This window comes from Lagenorhynchus albirostris, chromosome 9, assembly GCF_949774975.1.
Source record: "Lagenorhynchus albirostris chromosome 9, mLagAlb1.1, whole genome shotgun sequence".
NCBI classification, from domain to species: domain Eukaryota; kingdom Metazoa; phylum Chordata; class Mammalia; order Artiodactyla; family Delphinidae; genus Lagenorhynchus; species Lagenorhynchus albirostris.
The window spans coordinates 31,557,611-31,577,715 of NC_083103.1; the positions used below are offsets into that span (position 1 = coordinate 31,557,611).

A 20,105-nucleotide genomic window follows, 5' to 3' on the forward strand; every position below is an offset into this window, starting at 1 on the left:
ATCCAAATTGTTTACTCTTTATTATGATAAAGAGTATAGATAGTATCAGTCCTTTGTGTGTCATTAGATAGCAGAATAACTTGAAATACATTTTTTTCTTTTTACAAGTGAGAAAAGATTATTAATAAAACAACAATTTAGAAGTTTTCCCTTTGAATTTTATAGATGAGCACAATCTGAAGACAATTATAATTTTGATTATTAACACACTGCACTGGGTGCTTCTTTTATAATAAGGAAGTTCCTGAAGTTTATGACATGCAGATATAAGTAGGTTATTAAAAATGGCAATGTTCAGTGGTAACTGTTGTAACCCGTTGGGCAGCAGTAATCATGTGTGGCTCAGCAGTTCCATAACAACACAATTTGTGGACATAATCATCTTTCACCATTACAGATAACCTATATTCCTAAAGGAAACAAGTGAGACAAGACTTTCCTATGTTTTCTTCAACCTAATAGATACCCCTGGATGTCTACTATGTCCTTTATGAAATCCGTCAACAGCCCATAACATTAAGTACAGTACTGTCTCATTATCTGGAATGTTCGTACTGGAAATGATTCCATCTTTATTAATTGTGTCCAAACCACATTTTTTAGTTAAAGATCAACATCTACCAACTCCAAGAAATGAAGAATTACTGCAGAAAAAATTTAATTCTTTCTCTGAAACAGCTTCCATTGCTTGGCCTATGGACTGCAGTACTTTGTCAACATAATCATTCACAGAAGAAGCATCTCTTTCTTCACTTTAACACTGTAAACATTTTGCAGTTTTATATATACACACCAAAATCTGCAATCATGTAGGAAGTTATGCCTCAAACAGGCATCTTTGGTCCTCCTTGGCCACACAGTCATTTAAGGCATAAGCTGAAATCCAAAAGGATGGTGTCTATTTGCTGATATTCAAGCAGCAATCATCATTAAATATATCTTCAATATTGATTAGAGTCTGAGTTATATTTATTGCTGTGTTTATATTTTTAATATCTTCTTCAAAATTCACTTCTGGAGCCCCAATTTCATCCTTTAAAACCCCTTATCTAATCACGTATCTAAAGTCCTCTTTTTCTTTATACATTTTAGGTGTTCATCCATTTGTTTCACTGTTCCACTGTGCTAAATATTTAGCGATGATTATAGTCTGTGCAGTGTGGCTATGGACCTTTTCCCCCCGTATGATCCAAATCATAAGACTGAAAATGTTCTCTCAGCTCAGGAAATGGTTTATCCAGTTGTAGATCTTCCAGTGCATCATCTGGGTAAAATTCCATTATCTGGATGTTCTTTTATAATGATCCTCCTATAGCCAACTAGCCGTATAACCTCTACAGATTAAAAGAGCCATTTAAGAACCCCAGAGGACATCAGCCAAAGGTAGTAATGTACTTTTGGGGAGCCTAGCTGCAACCATAGTAGTAAAGCTACAGGAAAAAGAAAGGTCATTGTTCAGAAGATTTTCTAAACTCACTTCCACAAACTTTCAGACCCATTGTCATTTAATTGTTATGAGAATTCCATGAAAACTTGATCTTGGTTCTTGCTGATATTGCATCTTTGTAAGAAAAAATGTTTTCAACATCTCTGCTTATCTGATATCCATCAATAATTGTAAATGAATCAGTACTGAGAGTACCAAGTTCTTAAGAATTGCAGTTCCTGTGGCTGTTGTATTTATTAGGCAAACATGAGCAAACACTAATTACTCCATGATTACTCCATCATCTCGCCCATGATTACTCCATAAACTCAGTAACCCTGTCCCCCAGAAAAAAGCCAAGACCCTGAAAAGTGCCACAATCACCTCCTGCAGTATTTTTTTATCAGAAGTGCTTTTCTTTTTTTCCAGCTTTATTGAGATGTAATTGACATATAACATTGTATAAGTTTAAGGTGTACAGCATGTTGATTTGATACAGTGAAATCCATTTTTAATATTTTAATGCAGTACAGGGTGAGATAGAAATGAAATTTCACTGTGAACATTTCTGTCCATATGTTTGGTTATTCCATTGATATTGAATGTTTCCTTGATATTCTTGTTTACTGAGCCCCACAGGTGAGAAAGAAAGGTCCCAAAGGGATAAGAATAAACTAGTTATCTTGGGGAAAAAAAAAACAAAAAACCTCTTCAATTCTGATTTCATTTCAAGACCATTTTGTGATAGAAAATGAAATCTCCAGTATAAATTGTGTAAACTCTCTAAACTACAAAGAATCTTCAACTTATACCTTTGTCATGTAGTCATTTGGCAGTTGGCGTTAGGCTACCATAAAGCAATCATATTGCTACTTGTTCATTATCAATGCAGGAATCATTATATCTGTAAATAAATATGATTTTTTTCACATTATCTTTTCCCTTTTTTATGTCTGGTGTTAGTAATATGTATAACATCTACAGTGTTTTGTATCGTATAAGACACTGTTGATGTAGGTACCGATAGACAATTCATCTTGTAAACAGGCAAAGTAAACTTACAGTATAGATAAATACAGTATAGTACTATAAATGTATTTTGTCTTTCTTATGATTTCCTTAAGAACATTTTATTTTCTCTAGCTTACTTTGCTGGAAGAATTCATATATAACACATATAACATACAAAATATGTGTTAATTGACTGTTTATGTTATGTGGCTTCCAGTCAACAGTAGGCTATTAGTAGTTAAGTTTTGGGGGAGTCAAAAGTTATCCTTGGATTTTCGACTATGCAGGGGATTCATGCCCCTAACCCCCGAGTTGTTCAGGGGTCAACTGTACTTGCATAATTCAGAATGGAAATGTGTTCATATATCCATTATTATATTAAAACGAAATGTCCTTGTTAAAATGGTGACGTTAGTGAATCTCTTATTTTTATAATTTTATCACAAATGCAGTGCCATGAATTTAAATAAAAGGAATATGAAAAAAACATCAGTTTTTAGTTCTCATAACCAATGTCACTTTTTTTTGCTGGAAGTATTTTCTCTACTGTGTTTTGTCCATGTTGAGAGAAATTTTTTAAATCATCACAGATAATAACCAGTTTAATCAGGAGTTCAGCTTTAGGCATTTGAAAGACAATTAAATTGGATTTCTTAGTATTTTGTTATTTGTCCTTGGTGCATAAGTTCGACAAATCATTTTATTATTGTTTGTCTCAACAATATACACTGCCCAGAAAGTAGCACATGCGTATGTGGTGTGTGTAAAGAACCTCTTCTTTAATGGCTTCAAGGAGATACTTGCCTTTTTTTTTTTTGATCAGTTTTGATCAGCTTTAAAAAACCCTCTTAAGTCAAGGACATATGGGCTTATTTTCAGTCTCCAGATACTTTAACCACCACTCTTCATAACCACCAATATATATCTTATATAATTAATCTCAATGTGCACTCTCAAAATATATTAGCAAAATATAAAGGGGGGGAGTAATACTTCAGTTTCTGTCCCAGATTGAATATCAAACAGTATCACAGGATATATAGAGAGAAATTGTATGTAAATTTTGAATACCTAAGTGTTGTAATAGATGTGTTCCTTGTGTGCTACATAGGAGAAGGATATCTGTGTCCCGCAAACAGGATGGTGGGCATGTTGAGTTCTGTATTCTGGAGTGGTGTTGAATTTATACTGGTGTATCTGCCTTATCACCCCATATCTGTGTAATAATGATGAAGTATAATTTTTAGTGCAAAGAAGTGGGTCCTGTCTAAAACCAGGGTGCGTTCTGTGGGCAAGTCAGGAATGTTATATGTGCACAACGGAAGAAAAAAAGCATGCAATAAAAATTAAACTTGGTATCTCATCAGTTTACTCCATTCCGATTATTTTATCTTTGGTCTTCAGTAAGTGATTATTAGAGCAGCCCTGGACTAGCAGATGCCTCCCCACTCTGATTGTCTATGATGTACAGTACCCTGGTATTTCCCTTGAATGCCCTGCTCCTAGTAAATCCCATAGAGGTTTTCAGTAGAGACTTGAATTGGCCTTTCTTCCAATATGTTCCCTTTCCTGTATTGCTCCATCATGTAATATTATTTTAATTTCTTTACTACAATATTAATTTTATATTTCATTTAACTTTTTTTTTTGGTTATCTCTACCATAAGAATGTAAACTCTCTGAGGGTACAGAATGCATTTGACTTGTTTTCTTCTGTATTCCTTGAGCCAAGGATGATAATTGGCATATAATTAACACCAACTATTATTTTGGAATGATCAGACAAGTCTGTTGTATCCTAGATACTTACAATAAGTAACTGGCAGTACCAGGATTCAAATAAATACAGTTCCTCTGGAGCCAAGACCTCTTATCGGTATTCTGTAAATCATGACCTCATAACTCAAGGTTACTGACTTTCCCTTATCCTAATTCACACTCTCCAAATGCCAAATTGTCATACCAGTTTTGAACAAACCCAGCCCTGTAGGGGTGAGGAATTACTAGGAGTTTTCATGTTTAAGGTAGAGGCACATTCTCTGAGTAGATCTGAGTCTGAGCAGGGAAGGCATGTATGATTTGAGCTTTGCTAGTTTATAACCCAGATTAGACAGTGCCAGACTCACAGAGGGGCACCCATCTCTTCACTGACACACTAAACCGCTGTGATCCTTGAATTCTCCTGGGCTGGGCCTGAGTTCAGCTATTGGGAAATGTGACCTCAAACAAAAAGTTACTGAGCACCTTTAAAGACTTTTATGCAATTATAAGCTTAATATCAGATGTTAAAATAGTTAACACAAGAATAACTTGAATTATCAAAGGTCGTGTGTAAAATTTTAAATTCTACTGACATACTAGAGTCTGCAGATAACATCTGGAGAACTGAGTTTTTCTTTCATGCAGATGCTTATTAAGGACACACTATTTTCTAGGCAGTGCTCCAGCACTGAGAAAGGTGTACAATTGTTATTACTATACTTCACATAATGATATATCAATTACATTGACCAAACAATCATTTCCTCCTTCACGAGGGAAGAAAACAAACACATGATTTGTTTGTTTTGATTTTGCAAAGTTTCAATAGGATATTTCTGGTATACAATACATTGATTTTATTGATAATTAGTCTCACAACACTATTAGAAAAACTGCCAAGTTATTTACACTCCATTTTGTTGATTTGCAATTTCATTGATTAAGTGCAAAGAGGGACATGAATCAGATTGCTCATATCTGTTTTCTAGGTTTAGACCTTCCAGTGAAGTTACTAATACACAGTCACATTAAATAAAGTTTTCTGCTTCATAGAATGCATTAAGGCATCTGGATGACAACTTGGATGAACTCTAAGCTCTTTTTCATGTTATCCTACTTTCGAATTCATTTTCAGTCTCCCCAAAATACTAATCTATTTCTAGTTTGAACTCCAGATCTCATGAACTTTCTTACTTCTGTTTTCATACCCATACTCCAGCCAGTTACCAAATATTATCAATTTTGGAAATATATTCCAATTCCTTATTTTTTCACAGCTCTCACTTCTAATGTTCCAATTTCAACTGGAGTCCTACCTTGCATCCAGGTTTGTCTCCTCCCCAAACACTCCCACAATATTTTTGAATTACCCTTTTTAGAACAGGGGTCAAAAGTTTCTTGTTGATTTATATCACCTCTAAAAAAATAAAATCAAAGCGCTTGTGCAGCAAGGCATCCAAGGATATTTGTGACCTGCTCCAACCTAACTTTGTCGTCTCATATCCTGTCCCTTTCCTGTGACTCCTTCAGTGTGTACTCCCAGCCCTGCCCCTCACACACATTCTAGGATTTCCTTAAACTAACACACATTTTCACATATTTCCTTTAATGTGACACACCATTCTTTCTATCATTCCTTTCAGACTCTATTAATCTCTACTCATACCTCAAAACCAATATCTCATTCTGGTTCTCTGCTAAACAACTTTGTATAAAACTCCATGGGGAGAAACTTCTTATTCTACTGTATTAACGTATTCAAGGTTTCTGTGCTTTTTAAAAAGGGTTTCTTCCTTTTGTTTATATCACTATGCTGAAGGCTCCTTGAGGGTATACACCAAGAATTATTCTTTTCTTGTGATTCCATGAAAACATGAGAAGGCCTAGACTATAAAAAACACTAAATAAATGTCAAATGGGTGAATTAGACCCATTGTCATTCTCGTTTTCTTCAAACATCCACCATCTCTGGTGAATTAAATTTATGATTAATTTTAATTTAATACCTGTCTAGAAAGCAAAGAATATAGCTCTCATTTTCTACACCTAACATCGTCTCCGCAGCTTTATTAACGTTTCAAAGAGAAAATCTTCACTGTGGGAACATTTTTACTAGAAGAAGATCTAAGTGTAAAGCAACTCTGAAACTTAACTTTGTAATAGACATAGTTGTTCATAAAAAGTTACTGTTCTGAAATAAGTCATTGCAAGGAGAAAAAAAACATCTCTTATTGAAATTTGGAAGACGAAAGGAAATCTGGCTTTTGGGAAGGTGATATGAACAAAAGAATCACATTACATGCCATAAAGGTTTTATGTGCTATAAGATGTGAAGTAATTCAAAGTGTGAATTGACACACACAAAATTCTAAAGAAACCCAGAAAAGTTTTGAACTCTAGTCATCACTATAAATATACATTCCACTAAGAGTTTCTATGCATATATCTCAAAAGATAGGTCCAGTGACTAAATTGGTTGGATATTCTAGGCATTTAGTGTTTGGGTATTTGAGATATGAGGCAACTACTACTCACCTATCATCCTTGATGAGAACATTTTTTTAACTCTCTCATCTAGAAATATAGTACCACTTTTCACTCACATTCGGTTAGTCATTATTTCCCCATCACCAGAAAAATATAAATTAAAATGTCTTAATGAATAAAGAAGAATACATTTCAAAAATGTATTCTCACCACTGTTGAGAAGCAGTTCTCTCCAAGACATTGCTACATTACCTTGTGACAGAGTTTGTTCCCAAGGAGGTTTGCATAGCAGACAGCTGCGGAAGCTAGAGGTAGTCTCTCCCTCTTGGCCAGAAGGCAGATGTATTTCTGAACTAGGATAATAAAGAAAATGCCTCCCTGCCAGGCAAAGGTTGTTCAGGTTTCTCTTTATAAAAATGGGGGTGTGGGGTTACAAAGCTAGGGTTCCTCAGTTGTATTATAGATCCACTATGCATTGTTCACCTGGGCCCGCTTCCTATCTTCCCCATGGGACTTGGGGACAGGGGAAAAGAAACACGAAGCTCATGCTGCCTGCTGCAGAGTGAATATCAAACTGTTGAAATCCATTGGGTCCACTGCTTCTTTCCTGGCACAGCATATGGAAATGTGGGAGTGATGTGGCAGCTGCCACTGTCACTGCTGCTTGACCACTGGAAAGCGTTGCTTCCCTGGATTTATTTCCTGGCACTTCTGTACCTCACAGCCTATGCTCCAGTTTGTAGATTTCCATACATTCTGGGCTTACACCCTTATTTCCTTTCTACTGCCCTTATATCTGCTTGGCCCTGATTACCTTCTTTGCAAAGTAAATTATATTGTCTTCTCCCTATGAAAATTTTCCTGACTTTTACAGGTACCAGGGTTTATATAAGTCATAGGCCCCTACTGTATCTTTTAGCAGATCTACATTTTACGTATTATTATTTTATTTTTCATTATTTGCATTTATGCAAGATACATATACTGAAACAATTGAGCAACTGTTTTATGGCAATCAGTAATAGGTACTGGAGATGGGTTGATAAACAAAACAGACACGGTTTCTAATCTCTGGAACCTTACAGAGAGTTGGGAAACGCGCACATTGTAAATTAACAGTGATAATATTCATAATTGATTCATAAAGGTGGATATAGGGATATATGACAAGGGAATGAAACAATACAAGGTCCACTCTTGGAAGGCTTCTCTGTGGACAAGATTCCTCATCTGAGGCCTGAAGGGAAAGTAGAAGTAACTCACAAAAAGACCTGATAGACATTGTATAACATAGGACATAGCATCTGGCCAGTACTCAGTAAAGATTTGAGGACTGAAACAAACAAATTTTTTTTTTCCATTTTTAATATGCTCTCCTCTAACTCCTATCACTTTTTGGAAGAAATTTGTTTTTAAGGCTTAAGTGTTACTTCCTACAAAGTGATCAAACTTATCCTTTTAAAACAAATATTTTCAAATCCTAATGTCTGTGGCCGTTAGGTATACTCGTTATTAAATCTAAAGGGATATGTGTTATGTGGGGACCCTAGAACTATGTCTGTTACTAAAAAATCACTTGTTACCTGTGGTGTAGAAACAAAATGGGCCTGATATTTTTTCTGCTTAGTTAATGAAGTGAATTACCTATTCTCAAAAAGGCAAAAGAAAACTTTTCATTGGCACTTGCCTGACAGGAAACCACTTGTGGTGTCTGTTTACTAGACACAAAGAACCTGAACATAGTGCACCTGCAAGACAGATCATTCATCTTGTCAATGTCTGAAAGGATTTTTTGAAAAATTTCCCATTGACAGATATCTCTATTATGCCAGTCTGTTGATGGGAATGGAGCCAATGCTGTTTAAGAGAACTAAGTTGCAGCCACTTAAAGTGCTTGGGAAATTATCTAGCCTAATCCAAATTATCTGAATTATCTAGCCTAGCCTAAATATTTTTACTTGATTACGACTTGGCCCATGTCCAACATTTTTTAAAGCACCAATAGCATGAGAGTATATCATGCTAGTAGCAAAAAGGAAAACAATGAATTTTATTGTCCACATTTGCAAAAATGACCTGGAAGATGTGTTCATATTACATGAAGATAATTTTGCAGTGTGTGACGAGCAGCATTTTTGAAATGTAATAAATAAAAGGATCAAGGAACTTTGATATACTTGCTAATTTCATTGCCAGCACAATGATTTTTACTGCATTTCACTCTGCAACTAGACAAAACTGTCACGTAAGTACAGGAAAATTACAGTTATTGGGCTTCCCTGGTGGCGCGGTGGTTGAGAGACTGCCTGCTAATGCAGGGGACACGGGTTCGAGCCCTGGTCTGGGAAGATCCCATGTGCCGCGGAGCAACTAGGCCCGTGAGCCACAACTACTGAGCCTGCATGTCTGGAGCCTGTGCTCCACAACAAGAGAGGCCGCGACAGTGAGAGGCCCGTGCACCGCGATGAAGAGTGGCCCCCGCTTGCCACAACTAGAGAAAGCCCTCGCGCAGAAACGAAGACCCAACACAGCAAAAATAAATTAATTAATTAATAAACTCCTACCCCAAACATCTTCTTAAAAAAAATTAGTTATTAAACTTTTTATTCCTCAAATTCTGTCACTTAAAAAATTACACAGTTTTCTCTAAATGTATCATATTTTCCATAAAAGAAATACCAGGCTAAATTTAAATGCCTGATTCTAAACTTATGTATGTTTCTGAATTTCCTGTTACATGTAGTCACATCTCTGCAGTCCACAAAACCTCGGTGTTTGATCTCTCCAAAATAAATGCTGAGTGCTGATTATGGGCCAGTTATCATTCTTGGCTCTGGGAAAACAGAAGAAACCAAGACAAATGCATACTGTACCCTCAAACAGTTTACATATTTGTGTGGTAGAGACAGACCAAAAAATAAATAAATTTAAATGTAATATAAAATGAGACTTGTAACAGAAAAATAAGAAAGTTATATGAGGCAGATTAAAGAAAGGGTTGGTAGTGATGGATAAGGTGTTGAAGAAAGATATTTTTAAGCAGATGCTTTCTGAGCTAAAAAACCAAATGGTGAGGATCCAGTCAAATAAACTATCAGTTTATGTTTCCCCTTCTGTAAAGTTGGAACAATGATATTTGCTTTATAAAGTTGCTCTGAGAACTTGTAAAAAGCTAACATAGGTGAAATGAATAATAAGGCATTTGTAAGCAGGCTAACAAGGTCAGGGCAGTAGCTTGTTTGGAATTGTGACCCTATTTTCTTGAGATGACTCTGCTACTCTATAAACATAAACAGTCACTAGTTTCATAGTGAAACTGTTCTTGTACCTTTCATGACCCCAGACCTTGCTAGTCCTATTAAACAGGATTTGTGTTAGAGACTTTCCCTTGTTTAGTTGGTTACTAGCTGTTTGTTCCCATGAACCTGTAACTGGCTTTCTTAAAAAAATAAAGTTAAAAAAAACTTCTAATTTTCCTGTATTTTCTTCCTTGCATTGTTTGCATCAAACATTTAAGTTTGCAAAAGACAGTCTAGTAAGAAGAGAGCACACATTTTGAGGTTACTTGAAGGTACAATAAAGGTGAATGGTTAAGAAGATGATGCGAACTATAGGTAGGATGTAAGAGAGATCAATGTTCCAAACCTTTTTTACGGCAAGGCAAATACAGGAAATGATGGAATTATATGTAAGTCATTGTGTATGTAAAGATTCTAATGACAGGATAAAATGTTTATGAGTTAATATTAGTAGTAAAAGTAGAATATACATTTGGAGGTTAATAGTTTGTGTGTCCATTGGTAGGTTGCTCAATCCCTATTTCCTTTCTTTCGGTGACACCCAGTTGATTCAAGAGTGTTTGTTTTTTTATCAACTTTACTGAGTATAATTGACAAATAGAATTGTGATATATTTAAAGTGCAGAAAGTGATGACTTGATGTACATCTGTGTTGTAAAATGATTCCCACTACTGAGTTAATTAACACATCCATCACCTCACAGTAGAGTATTAGTATAATACTGTCAGAACGTCCCTTTCATCTTTTCCCATTCTTTGTGATCTGTGTTGTCTTTTAGGAACTTAGGACCCAAGAGATGTCTGATCCAACCATGTTGTCTTGTCTTCAATAATGACCACCCTCAATGAATCAAGGGCCACTGTCAGGGGTCTCAGCTGTCTATCTTACCAGCCATTATTCCTCATTGATTGCAATTAGATCTAGGGCAATATTCCTCCATCTTACTTCTCTTTATTTTGCAGAAACAAAGCTTTAAGCAAAATCAAGACCTTTTCAAATCCCTACATTTAGCTGGAAGATTCTTGCAGTAGATTTAATGATGTTTGATGTTACAACAATCATAATTATTGTTTGCCTCCAAACAAGCTTTAGTATACATATTACAAAATCCTTGTTATCTTTTTCTTTAAGTAAAGGAAGCTTGTTAGTAAATATTCTCCATAAGTTGAAGAAGATACAGGGTCTTATTTATTTATCAAATATTTTATTGAATGAGGTTCAGTGTGAAGCACTATTCTCAATAGATCTGGCAATAAAGCAGTGAAGAAGACAGACACTATCCTGTAAGTCTGTGTATGAATGTTTATGTATGTGCAATCTATCTATACATTGATATAAATATATTGCATGTAATATATGCTATATAGTATATTAACCTACATATGGTACACAGAATAGTGTCCCCACAAAGATGTACATCCCCTAAACCACAGAGTTTGTGTATATGTTACCTTCCATGGCAAAAGGGACTTTGCAGATATAATCTAGCTAAGGATATTGAGGTGAGGGAATTAGCCTGGGTCATCTAGATGGACCCAATGTAATCAAAAGAGTCCTCCTAAGAAGGAAGCAATAGAGGCAATGTAAGAGAGAAGGTGAAGTGATGATGGAAGAAAAGGGAAAGGTGACAAGTGAGAATGGCCTTTCAAAGATGGATAGGAAAGGAAACAGATTCTCCCTAGAGCTTCCAGAAGGAGCCATCCTGCTGACACCTTCATTTTAGGACCTCTGAACTCTAGAAATATAGGATAGTAAATTTGTGTTGTTTAAGTCACTAAGATTGTGGTAAACAGAAAATTAATACAATATACATTAATACATTATGTATACATTAATACAATATACAATATACATGGTGTCTACATTATATGTAGACACCATGTGTTACAATATATATTATATATAATATGTATATTAGTATATATACATGTGATATCCACCATACTGTATACTATATGCTATCTATACTATGGAGACTATATAATACACATGAAATACAAAAACTTAGTTATGTTTACACAAAAACATACACACATTCTCATAGCAAATTTATTTGTAATAGTATCAAACTGGAAACAGCACATATGCCCTTCAATGGGCAAATGATTAAACAAACTGTAGTACATCCAAGCTATGAAATACTACTCAGCAATAAATAATAAACCTGCAATAACCTGGATGAAACTCCAGGGAATTATGCTGAGTTTAAAAAGCCAACTCCAAAAGTTTACATACTGTATGATTCTATATATATAACAACTTTGAATTGACAAAAATGATAGCAATGGAGAACATGTTAGTGATTGCCAGGGGTCAGGAATGTGGTAGGAGAGGGTAGTGGATGTGCCTATGTGAAGGCAATAGGGAGGATCATGTGGTGATGGAAGGATTCTCAGTCTTTTTTTTTTTTTTTCTCTGTACGCGGGCGTCTCACTGTTGTGGCCTCTCCCGTTGAGGAGCACAGGCTCCGGACGCGCAGGCTCAGCGGCCATGGCTCACGGGCCCAGCCGCTCCGCGGCATGTGGGATCCTCCAGACCTGGGCACGAACCCGTGTCCCCTGCATCGGCAGGCAGACTCTCAACCACTGCGCCACCAGGGAAGCCCGATTCTCAGTCTTGAGTGTATCAAAGCTGATGTCCTGGCTATTGCACTGTAGTTTTGCAAGATGTTACCTTTGGGTAAAATGGTTCAAAAGTATACGAGATCTTTCTATATTATTCTTGTAACTGCATATGAATTTACAATTATGTCCTAAAAAGTTTAATTTAAACAAAATAATAGGTACATAGCAGTTCTTCAGTAAAGTTTAGTTGCCTTCCTGCAAAAAAAAAATTGAAACAACTGGATATTTCCATTTATGATGTTGGAGAATATTTGGAGATGTTATTATTTGGAAAACATGTTTTGTTAGAGAAAAATCTCTGGGGTGAAATTTAGAAAATGAAGGTTGTGACTGTTGCTGTGTAACTAATGAACAGTGATCCAAGGAATGAGTTATTTGACTCATTGTACTTCACTTTCAGCATGTAAAATATGTGTGGATTTATTTAGATGATCTTAAAGTTTGCTTCAGTTGAAGATATGGTGCATCAGTCTGGCAGCTGGTGGAAATGTTAACCTATCATCCTCAGGCTTGTGGTAAAATGGGGCTACTGGTTTCTGTGAGTCTGCACGTGCCCCATGAGTGTCACTTGCCTAGGAGAACTCTCTTGACAAGCTCTGTGAGTGGGGCAATGCTTTCTTTCTCTTTCCAATCTTCCTGAGTATGATTTGTGTTTATTGCTCTGGCCAGTTTTAGGCACCCTCCCTGGTCAAGCCATAAACTTATGAATTCTGTTAATTTCAGTGATTCCACATGCAATTTAAATGGTGCATTCACTCAAAACTGGCCTTGCATAAAAGATGAATAGTAAGAAAAAAAATATGCTAGTAAATTAAAATTTTAATTTTTCTTTACTTGGAAGATTAAATAGTCAATAAAAACACATGGGGGCTTCCCTGGTGGTGCAGTAGTTGAGAGTCCGCCTGCCGATGCAGGGGACACGGGTTCGTGCCCCGGTCCGGGAAGATCCCACATGCCGTGGAGCAGCTGGGCCCATGAGCAATGGCCACTGAGCCTGCGCGTCCGGAGCCTGAAAAAAAAAAAAAAAAGAGAGAGAAAACACACAAAACACTGAAGACCCTGAAGAAAGGAAAATGTTCCACTAATGGCATTTTCCCACTCCTAGTTTTTAAACAAGGGGTTCTACATTTTCTTTTTGTACTGGGTCCTGCAAATTATGTATCCAGCCTTGGAGGAGTCCAGGATTTTGCTGTAGATATTGCCCATTCTCTGTATCCTAATAAAAATGTCCTACCTGTGAAATTCTTGAATGCTAAAATGTATCCTAAGAGAGTTAAAGAATATACTTTCTGAGCAAGTGACCCTGTTTAATAGTTAATTAAAAATAGACGAATTAAATATTGCTTAGGGCAGAATAAAATACTGCTTAAGAGAGCTGACATATTGTCTCATTCTGCCACACCTATGATGCTTATATGAGGAGCCCAGAAGATGTCCCACAGTATCATTAAAGTCATGTTGGCATGAAGGTGTCAAAGCATGTGGGACCTCCTATTAAAAACTACAATCTCTTTGATTTTAAAATAAAACAAGAAGACTGAGAAAATACCCAATATGAAATGTATTGCATAGGGGACTTCCCTGGTGGTTCAGTGGTTAAGGATCCGCCTGCCAATGCAGGGGACACGGGTTCGAGCCCTGGTCCAGGAAGATCCCAAATACCGCGGAGCAACTAAGCCCATGCTCCACAACTACTGAGCCTGCGCTGTAGAACTGACAAGCCACAACTACTGAGCCTGCGCGCCAGAACTAGTGAAGCCCACACGCTTAGAGCCTGTGCTCTGCAACAAGAGAAGCCACTGCAATGAGAAGCCCGTGCACCGCAACCCCCACTTGCTGCAACTAGAGGAAGACGGCGTGCAGCAACAAAGACCCAACACAGTCAAAAAGAAATAAAGAAAGAAAGCGCTTCTCTAAAAATATAAATATACATACATTACATAAAAGGGTATATAGTCTTGATGAACTTGAGCCCACAAACGATACGGAATGATGGTTGACTGATTTCCAAATTTATGTGGTGTGGCTTATCAGTCAGACACCTTGGCCTTGTGTTGTTAATTTTCTGTGACTCCTAATTTGCTCAGGAAATAGAATTATTTCCTGAAAAAGAGTCTTGAGCTTTTCCTTATGGGTTGTTCTTAGAGGAGCAAGGTAGGTTAGTGCTTTCTTAATTCATTATTTCTCAAGGTCTTATTTATAGGCCACTTTCAGAGAATCATCATAAAAACCCTGATAAAAAACATGTGCTGAACAGTTACTGTGTGCTAAGCTCTGTCATGGGCACTGGTGATAACGTGGAAAAGGTAAACTTCTTGCTCACATGGAGCTTATATCCTGAAAGAGGAGTCAGACATCAGACATCATAAAATTACTACTGAGAGGAATCTACACAGTGTGAGAGGGAACTTATAATTAAGGTATCTGATTGAGCCTAGAAAGTCAGAGAATACTTCCCTGTAGAAGGGAAAGTTTTAACTAACATCTAAAATAAAACTAGGAATTTACTAAGTGAAGCAAGAAGGAAAAGGTGTTTCAGATGCAAAGAATAGTATATGACAAGGACTTTTGGCAGGAGGAAACATTGCAGGCAAAAAGGAAGGGCTGGAGCTGAAAGACAAAAGGGGAACCTGGTGCAAGTTGAGGTGGAAGGGATGGGCAGGGACTCAATTGTGCAAGGTCTCGTGGGTAATGACATGGACTCTGTTTCACGATCAACAATTTTTGAGGATGTGGTGTGGGACTCTGCATTTATAACAAATATTCCAGTGGTCCTTATTTATATTAATGAAAATTTAAGAGTTCTGGTCTGTGAAAACTTCTTGGTGACTGTCGTTAGAAACTCAGACATGGTGGCTAACCCATTAATGTTAGGGGCAACTATGAAGGAATACCTCTGGGTTATGGTGGCCATTCTCCCGGCCATAGGAAATGTCCTAGTATGATGTATCTCTTAGAATTTAGCTGGATTCCAAAGCCTGAGTCCACAGCAAGGCTCTTTCCTTTTCTGCTCTCTTGTTGGAGGTCACGTGTGCCCCATATCTCCCATAATGATGGCAGCATTTGGGTCATGGTAAATACAAACTACTGGAATTATCGATGTGCTTTTCATTGTTAAACACTTTATGCACTTAGATCCTGTTGCAGGTAGCTTAAGATTATTTTTTAAATTGCTTTCGTATACATCCACTATTTTTACTGTTTCATTGAAATGATAAAAATTCTCATGTACAAGTTTTTGGAGTGCAAAAAAATGCTCATGGTAAAACACCTAGTAAATATCTGAGCAAAAATAATTCTTGGTATCCCCATTTTTTATCCCCTGCTCAGCAGGTGCTTTTCGTAGTTATCATCCCTGGAGCAGAAAAATGTGTCCCTTATTATTGCCTGTCTTGCTTGGTAAATTGGTGAATTTTTATCAGCCTCTGAGTGGTGTGTCATAACCCAGATGAACAACAGAGCAAAATTCAAAATTATGATGTCTCAGTGCCAGTCTAGCATTTATTTTCCATAAGCCAGATGTAGAGGGAAGGCAGCTACCCAGAGACCTTCAAGTGATGCTGGAAAACCCATACGTGGGAATAAGGGTCAAGAGGGCCAGAGAGAAAAGTCAGTTTGATCTTTCCTTATTGTTAGTTTAATGTGTTCATTTAAAAAAAGGTTCAGATTAATACAAAGTCAACAGTAAGAGTGAAATGGAACGCTAAAGATCACTGTAGGTAAGAGGACAGTAAGTGGCTCTGGCTTTCAACTTCACATCAAAGGGGAAGATCAAGAAAATCAATGTGCCCTTCTGTGCCTTTTTAAAGAGAGCGCCTGACATGATAAATCCCCATTAATTTCCTTCAGAAAAAAAGCTGACTGCTGAGAAAGAAAAGTTCCATTACTAACTCTTGCATTCCCTATGAAAAGAAGAGAAGAGGGAGACAGATGTGCTTGGGAGGTCTGCTCCAGAAGGCAAACAAATAAGAGGTAATGAAGGAATGGCAACCTGAAAAGGAAATTCGAATTGAGGAAGGTGCTGGGTAGAGAGAATGCTTAGCAAAGCTTTAGTAGAAGTAAAGGAGTGGGAGGGTGATCACCGGATGAAAGGTGATGGTGTGTCAGTCAATCCTGAGGAGCAAGTGAAGGGGTCCAGAATATGCGTGGCAAAAAAGTTATTTTGAGCAGAAGGCGTTTGAGTTCCTGAAGTCTCTCATCTGCCTAAAAGCAGAGCCTCCCAAAAGAACTCAAAAACCTCCATTGCCACAGATGCCTTCCCCAGGAGCAACCAGAGAAGATGGTTGACTCTCATCACTGGCGATGAGAAGCCTCCACACCCCACTAAACAGCCATCGTCACAAACTTATCATCTCCCATCTATTCTGCTAAAGGTCCGTATCTTTCCAGAAAGTCATTTGTTTGCCCTTTAGTGCCCTTCTTGTCCTCCTCAAATTCTACCCACATCTTTGAGTCACATTTTTTCTGTGAACTCTCATGTGTAAATGATTAAATTTGTCTTCTCTTGAAAATCTGGTTTTTGTCATTTTTTTAAATATAAATTTATTTATTTATGTATTTATTTATTTTTGGCTGTGTTGGGTCTTCATCGCTGCGCGAGCTTTCTCTAGTTGCAGCAAGCGGGGACTACTCTTTGTTGCAGTGTGCATGCTTCTCATTGCGGCAGCTTCTCTTGTTGTGGAGCATGGGCTCTAGGCGCATGGGCTAGTAGTAGTAGTTGTGGCACGCAGGCTCAGTAGTTGTGGCTCATGGGCTCTAGAGTGCAGGCTCAGTAGCTGTGGCTCACTGTCTTAGTTGCTCCGCGGCATGTGAGATCTTCCCAGACCAGGGCTCGAACCCATGTGCCCTGCATTGGCGAATGGATTCTTAACCACTGCACCACCAAGGAAGTCTGGTTTTTGTCAGTTTAATTCTCAGTTCCCAAGTGTGAATCCAACAGGATATAGGAAAAGCTTTTTCTCCCCAACAGAAGCAAATGGGAAACTCCAGATTGGGAGGAAGAAATCACAGAAATAACACAAGACACTTAGGCGTCTTTTTACCAAGAAAAGGAATTTAAGTTAAAAAGTCAGCAGGTCAAAATGCTTGGTTCATAGGTATATATAAGTATTCACAGATAACGGGAAACAGGTTATTTTTTAAATGTCTCCCTGCCCTACACAAGGAGCAAAGCTGGAAATAAAGCATTCACCCCTTGAGACAATTACTGTGACAAACTCACACCCAGGACAGCTGGACACTGCAATGGAATTGAGATGAGTCTCTGCAAAATGAAATGTTTACAGATGCATGCATAAATGAATGAATAATTAATATTTGTATAATGTGCATTATATGCCACATATAAGATCTTTGCACCTATTGCATGTTGTAATCTTTACAATAATCCTAGGAGTTAGGTAATATTTTTTACCCTTTATAGGGATGAAGAAACTGGGGTTTAGTAATATGCCCCGAATCCCATGGCTACTACAAAAAAGCAGAACTGGAAATCAGGCCTGAAAGGTATGTTTCAAGACCTGCTAACTGTTATGCTCTACTGTTTCTCTAATGAATGAATGAAGAAATTAAAGACTGATATTTATAACTACTATGGTATATTGAAGTTATTTGTTATCTATCATCTGGACAAATAAAAACTCCTTGAGAAAAATACAATGTCCTACTCATCTCTGTTGTCCCAGTGTAGCACAATCTCTGGAACAGAGTTTGAGCTCCAATAAGAGAAAAAATTATTTAACTTTAGTCATTATCCAGAGAGGTTGGACCTAAATGGGCAGGAAATTCATGTGAACAGTGTATTTTTAGACATCATGGATGAAAATAAATGGACTCTTAACGGCAGACGAAACTTTGGAATATCCCTCAGATACCTGCTTGAAAAAAAATCACTAAACAAGATGGAAAAAAGAAGAAATGTATGAGAGGAATAGCACATATCTTTACCAAAGAAATGTTACTGACATATACTATGTAAGATCTTAATTATTTCAGATGTTTTCTGAGTAACCCAATGACTTATAATTAAGATTAAACAGGAATAGCAGATAAGCCTATAAACAAAGAGATCATTTCGTTCTACAGAATTAAAGGAGAAACTGAATTTCTTATTGCTTGTAGTTTATTACATATCCTTTCAAAAGCCCCATAGGAAGAACCAGAAATCATCCTCTCTCTCTTTTTCTCTTTTGTATAACACTCATGAGGTTTGTTTATTTATTTATTCATTTATTTAAATTGAAGTATAGTTGATTTACAATGTTGTGTTAGTTTCAGGTATACAGCAAAGTGATTCAGTATATATATATATATATATATATATATATTCTTTTCCATTATGGTTTATTACAGGATATTGAATATAGTTCCTTGTGCTATACAGTGTGACCTTGTTGTTTATCTATTTTATATATAGCAGTTTGTATCTGCTAATCCCAAACTCCTAATTTATCCCTCCCCTACCCCCTTTCCCCTTTGGTAACTATGTTTGTTTTCTATGTCGGTGAATCTGTTTCTGCTTCATAAATAAGTTCATTTGTGTCATATTTTAATTCCACATATAAGTGATATGATGTCTGTCTTTCTCTTTCTGACTTACTTCACTTAGTATAATAATCTCTAGGTCCATCCATGTGTTTATTTTTTTTATCATGGTAAAACATGAATAACTTAAAACTTACAACCATTTTTAAGTGCAGCGTTCAGTGACATTAAATGCATTCACATGGTTGTGCAACCAACACATGAGATTTATTTTAAGTTTAATTGTATCACATTTTCAGAAATTTTAAAAGAATGTTTAAGTACATATAGAAAAGTGCACATGTAAGTATCCAGCTTGAGTATTGTTCACCACCTGAGCACAACCATGCAACCAGGACCCATATCAAGTAATACATTACAAGCACTCCAAATACTGTACTCACAGGTATGCTAAATAAATATTTGTTGAACAAATAAGTAAATGAATAGTAAAATAAAGATGTCTCTTCCCTGGAGGAGATTTAACTTCAATATCTATAAGTATTCAAAGCAAAAGGAAATAAAACCCCCTCTGTCAGGTGAATGTCCTTACTCATAGGAAATCCACAGTAAAGTCTTACTTTACTTATTACTTTGGGGTGATAAGGCAGAACACCGTATACTCAAACAGTCCAGGATAAAGCAAAACATTTTCTTTGTACTACTATATGTTTGAGATTGTTAGAAAAAGGAGAAGGAGGAGGAAGGGTGGGGGGAGGAAGAAGAAGGAGGAGAAGGAAAAGAGAATGTCCTTAAAAACATTTAATATTTTCAAGGATGGTGGGCAGAATTTAAATTCCTGAGTGTTTTAAGTTACCCTTCCTTCTACCTGTATTATATCTGTTTCCTACCCTTCTCTACCTTGACTCCTACCTTTTCTGAAGTACAATAGGGATTCTTGGTAGCTTTGCACCAAATTTTAATCTTTTTAATGTGTGTGTGTGTGCTCTCAGCAAGCATACAACGTATAAATG

At 36.8% G+C, this 20,105-nt stretch overlaps 1 pseudogene; it reads right to left on the minus strand.

The window, feature by feature from the left end:
* Positions 1–278: 278 nt before the first annotated feature.
* On the minus strand, positions 279–5,114 carry LOC132526476 (NEDD8-activating enzyme E1 regulatory subunit-like; annotated as a pseudogene).
* Between the last annotated feature and the right edge of the window lie 14,991 nt (positions 5,115–20,105).